This window comes from Rhopalosiphum maidis, chromosome 4 (assembly GCF_003676215.2).
Source record: "Rhopalosiphum maidis isolate BTI-1 chromosome 4, ASM367621v3, whole genome shotgun sequence".
In the NCBI taxonomy this organism is placed as follows: Eukaryota; Metazoa; Arthropoda; class Insecta; order Hemiptera; family Aphididae; genus Rhopalosiphum; species Rhopalosiphum maidis.
In genome coordinates, this window is record NC_040880.1 from 25,589,791 (window position 1) to 25,600,770 (window position 10,980).

Consider the following 10,980-nt stretch of genomic DNA (forward strand, 5'->3'; position numbering starts at 1 on the left):
ATTGTAGATATAGATGTATCACCTTACGCAATAATGTTGATATCATCGACACCGAGAACAATTATTACGTCATGGTTTAGTCTCGGTGTCATGAGGCATATGCCGCCGAAATTAATGCAAAAATGGCTTTTGAACAATTGTGGACACCGGTTTCATAGTTTGTCGACGATATTAGATGTTTGCTGCACTCAAATATAAATAAATATATACACGTGACTCCGTTTTACAGGAAATTAATAATATATATAATTGGCATTGTGAAAACCGTCACTACACGGTTTTTTAGTCGATCTGAAATATCGATTATTTTTTATCGCATGAAAAGGCGTTTGTTCTATATAAGGCCACCAATAGACCATATAGGCAATAGCCAATTATACGTGGTGTTGTACGTATATATGCACCCACCTTGCAGAAGTGCAGTAAGAATAACAAGTAATACGCTTACACACCTGTAGGGCGTTACATTCGCCCTGCTCATGATTTTAGTAGGACTACGTGTACTTTATGCCAAACTGGACAAAAATTAATATTTTTTTTTTAAATCATCGTGAAATTTTATAATTCAATGTATCACTTGTTAATCGTTTGTCAAATTAGAAAATTGTCGATAATATTTTTAAGTGGATAGATTCCGAAACTCGAACACGTCGTGGACGACTACTACAGGACTTCGAGGACATGAAGACGAAGATTAAAAAACGCGAGCGACAATTAGTGATTTTTATTGTTGAACTATATATAATATAAATTCATGGTCGGATTTAGGTGGAACTTTTTAATGAGCTATTCAATTAAATAATAAAAAGTAATTAACCATCTAAAAATTAATTTTTTACACAAATTGTTTTTTGCATTTTCTTGAAAGATATCTCTTGAAGCGTGCTATTTAAATCCGACGATCTTAATGAATCTCAGAATATAATCATTAATATGGAATCATTGCCACTTCAACATTTTCTTGAGTTTCTTCGGTTCTGAGTTTCATCGAATATTTCAATCAACGTATAGTAAAGCAAGTATAAAAAGTAAAATACAAGCTTTTAAATTATAATACCTTCCCCACATCATAAGCAAGTTTTGAATTCCACAGCTCTCAATGATTATGATAAAGTGGCATTCGGATATTTTGAAGGTTACAGGTAGTAGTCGTAGTGATGGAAACGATTTGTTTTAAACGATTCATTATCGTACTTAATAATATTTATTATTACTATCACTATTACGCATACTAAATACGTTTATATTTGAATTATATTTCTCGTATAGTATGTGTATATATATTATTTTTATTATTTTTTTTTTTTTACTATTACAATGCCGTCTACATTTTAAGAAAATAAAAGATAAATAAATACTAAGTAATATTATAACGTACACTATTGCTATACGTATTTTTATTGTTTTTTTATTAATTTTTATCTAAATGCATTTATATATAATAATAATGTTAAATACATCCATGTAACACGTCATTTCTTTTATTTATTTTTAATTCAAGTACTTAACATTAAATTCTCATAAAATATTTGTATAAACCACTACAATGCAGTTTCACCGTCATCCAATCGCTGCAGACATGCCTTTAATATAATATTATGTCACATATTCAGTGTTATTGAACTTTTCAGGAAATTGATATTTGTTTCATCAACTTCAATGTTCGATCTGTGTAAAATATTTATTTTATTTTTTATTGTCTATTTATTGGTAACTTTTCCTTCATGAAATAGTCATCGGAAAATAGCATTTTGTGCTTAATTAAGCATAACAAATTATTATACTAATAATTAATATTAATGTATAAATTGAGTCATTTTTTATTTATTATTTAATTATAGTGAATTATTGGACATCAATAATAATAATAGAGTATACAATGAAAATAACAGTGTTAAAAATAATGGATATACATTTTAACAATGAAATTAAAACGTGTATTTTATGAATGTTAACAATTAATCATCAATCTGCTTAACAAATTCAATATATTTATGACATAATAATTAACTAATATTATTTTATACATTACATTTATATCTTTATATTAGTATATTATTTAGTTATACCAACACAATAAGATTTTCCTATGATAATCATAAAGATGCCAAGCGGCTATATAGCCCCCCATTATTTTTTATAAATATATGTGTATGTAATTTAGGTACAATATCATGTTTATTATTACATACGCATTACGCATACCTACCATTTATCTACAATATAATTTATAAAATACTAGCTGTATTACCCGACTTCGCTCGGGTAACAAGTGATCTGTTTTTCTATAGTTGTCCATATTACTTTAGTTTAAATATATATTACAAATACAATAATATTATGACATATTTTTACTAATTTTAATAGAACTATAATCTGTAACCAATGACATCCATTTAATTAAACAACACAATATTCGATTTTTGTACTCGTAACTAATAAACTAAATATATATAGAGGCATAGAGCTATTCTATACGTCTTTAGTCATCTATAGGGGATGAATAAATAAACTGTTGTTTATAACACCCTTCGAGTTTCGATGAATAGGTTGATATAAGTTTATTGAAACTTTATTATAGTTTTAATATTGTGGACAACAATCAAAGAAGAAGAACTAAGAAGTATTCATTATATTTGTGTGTAGATCAATAGATTTCTAGAGTAATTTTTTTTTATATAACCAGATAAAAATAATTTTCGATCACTGTTTCACGAAACTGAACTAATTAATTACGAGTACTTAAAGAGTACCTAATGCAGCAGTCTCAATTTTTCGATAAAATAGATACAATTTGTTTCCCTTACATGAACTTAAAAAAACCACTGGCACATCATAATTAAAGACCATGAAATGGATAGGTATCAATTTTGTGAAAATTTTGATTTAACTATATGGATTCGAAATTATATAGGTGCCAGGTGCGATACTGGTAAGTACACATTATGTAATATATCATTAAACAAACTTGTAGTACCTTGTAATTTATGGTGCTTATCTAAGAACATTTTTATTTTTTAGTACGAAACAGCTTGAATGTGTTATTAACTTAGGAAAAAATAAATTAGTTAAATAAACGTTTTTGATTTGATCAATGAGTGTTGTTTGTTTTTTTGTTGGGACGGATAGAAATAGAGTGTTTTGCAAAATGTTCAAAGTTTCTGAAAAGGTCCCGTGACTAAAATATGTTGAGAAACGCTGCTCTAGAGCAGCGGTTCCCAAACTTTTACGACCACGGCACACGTGGAAAATAATTTGTGTTTCCTATACCCCCTTTTTTAAATAATATAAAATAATAATATTTATAGGTAATCTAAATATAATACTCGTATAAAATAATTTTCTCAATATAATTACATACATCCCGTGGAACACATTTTGGTGAACGCTGCTCTAAAGTATAATCTGCAGACGGTTGCAATAATGACAATAGTATCTATTGTTCTATTCCACATGTCCGTCTATACTACTTGTAGCGGCTGGTAGGATATTACGGTTATTAGAAATGGTCATTGGCCTGTTTTAGATATACCTACATTCATCACCACACCGTCAGGTTATTTATTGTCTAACTAAAATAAAAATTTCAACTTTTTGCTTTATAACTCCGCTAGTTTTCAATATTAATTTAACATAATTTTTACAAAATAAATTTTACACGATATTTTGATACATGCCTATTTCAATATTTGAAATAATTATATTTAGTGGTCTGTTAACTATGTTAATTAACAAACAGCGATCAAAAGACTAAATTTGTTAAATTGGGCAAACTACTTATTTTTAACTAAACATCACAAACTTTATGAAATGTTACTTCGCTGCAGTGATGTCCCAAATAATTTTATTATTTATCGAAATCTCTTTAATAATGTTCATAAACCATAAAATAGAAATTTCAAATTTGACGTTAAATTCATAATTTATACATAGGTAGTAGGTACTTATACCTACATTTAAAACGTAAAATAGATATATGAGTAAACCAGTATCGCAACTACGGGGGTGCCGAAGCACCCCCAAGTTCTACGTCTTTTGTAATTTCAAATATCTATTGTTTCAACAATGTAGTTTTATTTTTTAAGATGTTATTATAATTTTTTTTTCTGTTCTTGCATACTGATTAATAAATTATATTGACTTATTAACTTGTTAATGATAAAATGTATATTATATTATCACCATTATAGTGACTAACTACTAAGTGACATTGTGTGTTCAATTCATTAATTGTTAAGTCATAAAAAAAATTATTAATAATGAGGATGGCCAAAGCCATTGATCATTTTATGAATATTGATTATGAAAATAGTTAACATTTTATTCAGCATTAAAAGGTGCATATTAGATAAGTTATTAAGTATCTAACGTAATAAAATTATTACTTTTTAAAAAGTTAAAAATTATTCTGTTTTTATGACATAGTAAATTCAAACACAGAGTTCTTAAAAACAGTCAAAACAAATGCATTAAAAAACAAGTTAGATGACATAAAAAAAAAATTCTAAATTTATACATGCAAGTTAATGCAGGTTGCATTAACCATACCTCTTATCAGTTCTGCAACACGCGAATGAAGTTTTTCCTCAATGAGGAGGTTGAAAAATTGATGCGAAGCAACATGTTACGACAGCACTTTACTTATTAGTAATGTACCTATCATAGGGCATGGAAGTTTATGCACTAAAAACTATGAAAATATGTATGCAAATATGCGCTAAATATGTTTTTTTTTTTTACGTTAAACTTTTTCTGTTTTGGTAAAATTAATATTTAAAAGGTGGGGAAAAATATGTACAATTTTAATATGAACAATATATTATATTTACTTCAAGAATTAAAATTTACAACTTAGGGATTTTGATAGGTTTTTAATTACAAATAAACAACAATTATCAGCCCAACCAAGCAAAGACCTTTAATTTTAATAAAGTATTTATTTTATATTGATAACGTTTTTATAAGGACATATTTTTCAAGAAATAAATTTTGAAATATATTCAAAGTTTGACATTATCATGAAATATTAATAAAAAAAAATAACATTAAAATTCAATTGTATTTTAAAGTATGCATATATTTTTAGAAAAACCTTAAAATATGCGAAAATATGTCCATTAAAATTTAATTTATGAACTCTTTAAATTGTGATTCAAATTGTTATCTCATTCAGCGACTTTTTGCAAATGCATGAACTTTCAGGCTATACTCATATAAATATTGAGAGAGACCTCGCTAATGACATTGTTTCTGAAGAAATATTAAACAAATTTATAAATATTGATAGAAAATGATGTTTGACACTTTAGAATGTAATATAATCAAAATATACTAAAATAAAAAAATTAATTGTGTCTTTTTTAGCCCCCCGTGATGGTCGATAGACAATAATTTATTGTTGAATTTAACACACCAATTAAAGTTTATTTAATGATAAAGTACACTCGAAACCTGTCCTAAAATATATGACTTTCCCTGTTTAATATTTTTTTTAATAATTTAATGTTTAATAAATCATTTGTAAACCACCATTGCCTCCGCTGTGTCGTTTGTTATTATAGCGTTCAACTCGGATGAAGGCGTTGTGTTAATATTATATATTAGTATTCACTTGTTATTCAATTCGTGCAACTCTGCATAACTAAACGTCGAATATTGAGGTATTTGTGGTGAAGGGAGGGTGTTCTGTTTCGAATATAATCATAATGTACCAATAGTATAGCCAGTAGGTATCTAACTATGTATACCTATATAAAATATTAAAAATTGTTGAATTTTAAAAGGCATACGAACAATCGTATGTACGTATAAGACAGCTATTATTTATAAACTCGTATTACATATTATTTTTCGACAGCAGAGCACAGCGTAATGACTACAATGTTTGGGTTTATCGGACTTGCGTATGCAAATAAAATATGTATTCACGCCACCCTGGAAGCTCATTCTCTATGGAAAAAACAAATAAATATAACAGGTGAACTTATGCCCCAAAAGAATATAAAAAATAAAACTTACGGAAACATTGACTCTTCTAGGAAAACCTGTGTCGTATATAGCTATATATAATACAGATACATCACTATCAACACGGGAACGCAGAAATGGTACAGCTCCGAACTGAAAATATTGTGATTTATAAAATATAGAACCCTGTATGGAACTCAATATTTATTTTTTTTATAATATTCACTTTGCTTATTGACGTTTTCGTAGCCTGCAGGATTTTTTTCGGGGTTGTGGGTGCTTAATTTTTTATGGCCAATTATGACAACAAATTAAGTTTGCACTCTAGTCTGGATTAAGGGGGGGGGGTATGGCTTCGGCCCACAACAGATATCAACAGTGCCGTATATAGAAATTAATTTCAGGAGGGGTTAAATAAAATTTCCATTCTTAAATTCCAATTAATTATACAATCAAAATTAATTTCCGTACCAACCATATATTTTGGAAGGGGTTTGAACCCCTAACCCCCTCTATATACGCCATTGGATATCAAACAATAGTGGGCCCCTGCCCCCTAGCGAATAGTAGATACGTTTTTCTTTTTATTAAATCAGAAATATTTGGATATAATAATAATAATAATAATAGTACATTTCGTATATCAAAAGAAACATGTACAATTATTTATACAAATAACATTTTTATTTTTGCATTTAAAAAAGTAAGAAATAAATTTATAAATATAATTTTTTTTGGTCTGAAATATTTTTATTTGTGAGTCACCATTATTTTGATTATGGTTATGGGTTCAAGGCTGGATTGATCTGACAAGCTACCGAGGAAATTCAGTGGGCTGGTTTTGAGTGTTTGGTTGTATTTTTTTTTATTTTTGTGATAAATTAGTACAAACATTGGTAGAAAATATAATTTATTTGAATTATTTAAACTGTACTGTAGCTGTTATCAAACGTTAGAAATTCTAAAACTTGGTAGGTCGATATCTTGCCAATCCGGCGATGTATGGGCTCCAAGCTCAAAATTATCTCAATCCGGGCTTGTAATTGTATGGTATTTCTGATTATGTAATTCATATAATTATATTATACCTATTATATATATTATCAAATCAAGATCAATTAAGTGTGGTAAAAGCGGCGTTGCTTTATAACCGAAACGGTAATTAAATTATTAAAATTATTGTCGTCTGACATTTCGTGGGGGGGGCTTGAGCCCGGAACCCCCTCTGGCTACGGCACTGTAATGATTTGTCAATAATTTAATTTTGTTAAATCGGGACACTGCGCACATTAATGGTGCTCATAATATAATTTAATGGTACGAGTAACTACATCATTTTTATTTCACACACCTGTCTATATGCATGAGCGCCCGCAGAAAATTTATCAGGGAGAGGCAAATTTTTTTTTTTTATTGAATCATAATATAAGTATAAGTTTACATTTTTACGTACAGAATTAAAATGATTATCTAACTCTTATAAGCAATGCTTGAGTTAGAGATAGATAGTAATTAAATTAAATTTAGACAGTGAAAAACATTAAAAATAACAATACAATAGAATAAAAGTAACAAATAAATATACATAGTTGATTATTAATATAAAGTCAAAGACTTGAAGATTAAAATATAAACTTAAAAATTACAAAGAGGAGACTCATAAGTCATAATGAAATCAAACACCAAAAAATACATTGAAAAAAGTTTATTCCTTTTAAACTACAAAATGTGTTAGAATTATATGAAATCAAATACAAACCCCACACACTAAAGAGTTACATCCAAATGTAAATGATTACGAGTTATTTAATCTACAAGAATGATAGAACCTAATAAATAATAATAATTTAAAAAAAGTTATGATTGAACGCTTTACACGTTACATTTATTTATAATTATTCATTTGTATCTAATTAAATTTATGCGATTGCCTCTTTCTGCAGACTTCTTGAGACTTAAGTTATGGGGGATGAAGCTAGAAACTTGGTTTCAAATAAATAATGTAGATTTATACCTACATAAAATTATAATCATTATTATTATATTGTATGTGGCATAGTAAGTTACATTAGTAAATTATTTAAAATGATGAATGTATTTTTTTTTAATAATTAAGCGTATTTTATTATTATTATTTTTTTTTTATGTTAGAAGATACTTTGAAGTAGAAAAGATGCATCGATTTTCAACTTAACTCAAGATTTCAAAAATAAAAAAATCTCCAATACCTACCTACTTTTTAAAATAATCGGAAATAATTTAATAAACTATATAACTGTGAAGTATTTAATACCTTATATCTACATTATAGACATGGTTATCTAGATAATCGTGATTATAGACTAGGTATGTTAAAAATTGTTGTAAATAATGATAAAAATTCGATGCAATCGTAAACAAAATATAAATATTAACGATAACACAATATGTTCTTTACATAATTCTGCCAGCTGGTATCTACTACACACTGCAGATTATAGTATTCCACCCTTTATCCCTACTTATCAAAATAAAGAACTCTACTCTGTAGGTTTAGATAATAATAACACAATTATTATTGAAATATTCAGGGATCTCAGTAAGGCTTTTGATAAAATCTCGCATAATACGCTACTAAGTCAATCCTCTTTTCAATACAGGAATTGTTGGTTAACCAAATTAACAAAACCTATTAAATATGTATAATATACTAAGTATAATATTTTCATGAAACAAACGAATAAACTTATTGACTATTACTTAATTTGAAAATTCCAAATTAAGACTGAATGAATTCATTATTTAAAAAATAATTGGGAGTACTGCGGTGAATCACTATACATATTAATAACATTAATTAAGATCTTAAAAGAAATTTAAATACTCTTAAATAACATACATTTATTTATCTATTTTTTTAGTGATTAAACTAATTAATAAGCAAGTTAAGCTACTAGTGACTAATCAGTATTCAAATTACTTGTATTATAATATTAATAGTTAAATATTTTAAATTTAACTTTTATAAAACAACATTTCATGTTTCAAAATTGTGCCGGAAGCACAGTATTACAGAAAATAATAAGTTAAGAAAGTTAATACAAATTCCTTTGTTCATTGGAATCAAAGTTTTTTTTATCTTAACGTTCTTACTGGACTAAGGGTTCGTATCTCCCCCAAAATTTTTTCTTAAAATAAAATTGAATGATTTTAAATGTGAATGTACACCATACCATACTTAATTTTGAGTGAATTTTACTGTTGTAGGTAGTTATGAAATACGGACTCAATTCAAAAACATAAAAGTAGCTTGGACTCAATTCAATATCACCAGATCAGTTATCTCACATAATACCAAACGGTATCTAATATGTATATATTATAATTTTGGTAATATATATGGCCAGTAGACTAATATATTAAATTTTGTTTATGCCACTGTCAGTAATTACAAAACGGTCGGAACATCTTCATCATACATATGGCGTTTGTTTTCTTGGTATATGTAGTTCAATAGTTGCTTTATCACAATAAAAGTTCGTGCATTTTTTATTTAAATATCTACACACGTAGAACGTTAATTTTTAAAAATGAATAAATCTTCCATGTTCACAATCCAATGTATCATCTCAGTTTTCTACTGAGCCAATAAAAAAAAAACGAAAAATTGACAACTTATATTAAAAATTATTCTAAGTTCTAATAATAATGTTAAGAAGTTGAAAGTCAGTGTAATAAGTTAGTAACGGTTTACACTGTTAATATTTATTTGCTTGATATTGGAAAATTCGTAAATGAATCCTTGGTGTCCTCCAAAGAATTATACATTTCTTTGTGAGTAATACAGAAAACAAAATTCATTGCAAGGTCGTTATAACTGAAAACAATTTCGGGAGTCCAACATTTTTTCTAATGCAATTATAGTCAATAAACTACAGATTGAAGAGAATAAAAAAAAACTTCGTCCAATAGTTAATAGTGTTAATACTATAATAATAATGGGTATGTAAGAAATACTATTTTGGGGTTCTTAGGATTTTAGATGAGCCAAACGATATTGAGCTTATCATATACGATATGGCGGTAATTTTTATACAATTTAACGAATGCATTTTAAATGTGGAGATTCTGAGTTACAAAATTATCTATCTATATTGAAATTGCTCATGTAATGAGTAGTGGCCCACCAACCCTGATAATATACAAAATGAAATTACAATTTCAATTTCAATTTGTGGAAATTTAATTCTCGAAAAATTAGTTAATAAAATAAATAAATTCAGGTGTTTTTCAATTTTATTATAGCAGATAATAAACAACTGGTAAAATTAAACAAATGTCTTTAATATGTATCCGATTTAGGTAGGTATGTTTTTATTGTTAGTTGATCATTTTGTACAGTCCATTGTTAAAACTACATAACGATAACGCGGACATTTTGTATAGTCAGATAAAAATTTAAGTTAAAGAATGCGGACACTTTGTACTATTATATACATAAGTCATAAAGTATATATTAATGTCTATAGTTATGTACCTAAGTAGTAAATATATATAATGTAAAAATTAATTACAAAATAAAAAGTAAATTACAAACATTATAAAATATAGTATATTAACTATACAAATCAAAATAATCAGTTTTTTATAATCATTAGATTTTAAAAACCCTAACAAAAATGTTTACAAAAACACTTATTTTGTATAATATATTAATATGTAAGTAGTAAGTATATAGGTACCTACTACCTATAATATTTGTGAAGTATTTCCTAAAATATAAGGTATTTTTAACAACAAGAAATATACTGTATAGTTATTAGTTACCTATTTAAACATATACAATTAAGAAGTAACAATACAATATTTCCTGGTTCTATATGATTTGTAGAAATTTAGAAGATACTTTTAGTCATGACTTCAGACTTATTTATGTTACATGTATAGGTACTTTATGTATATAAAATAATAGTACAATTACAGTGCCGCAACTACAATTTTGAGACCCAAGTGCCAGCTAATTTTAGAAGCCCC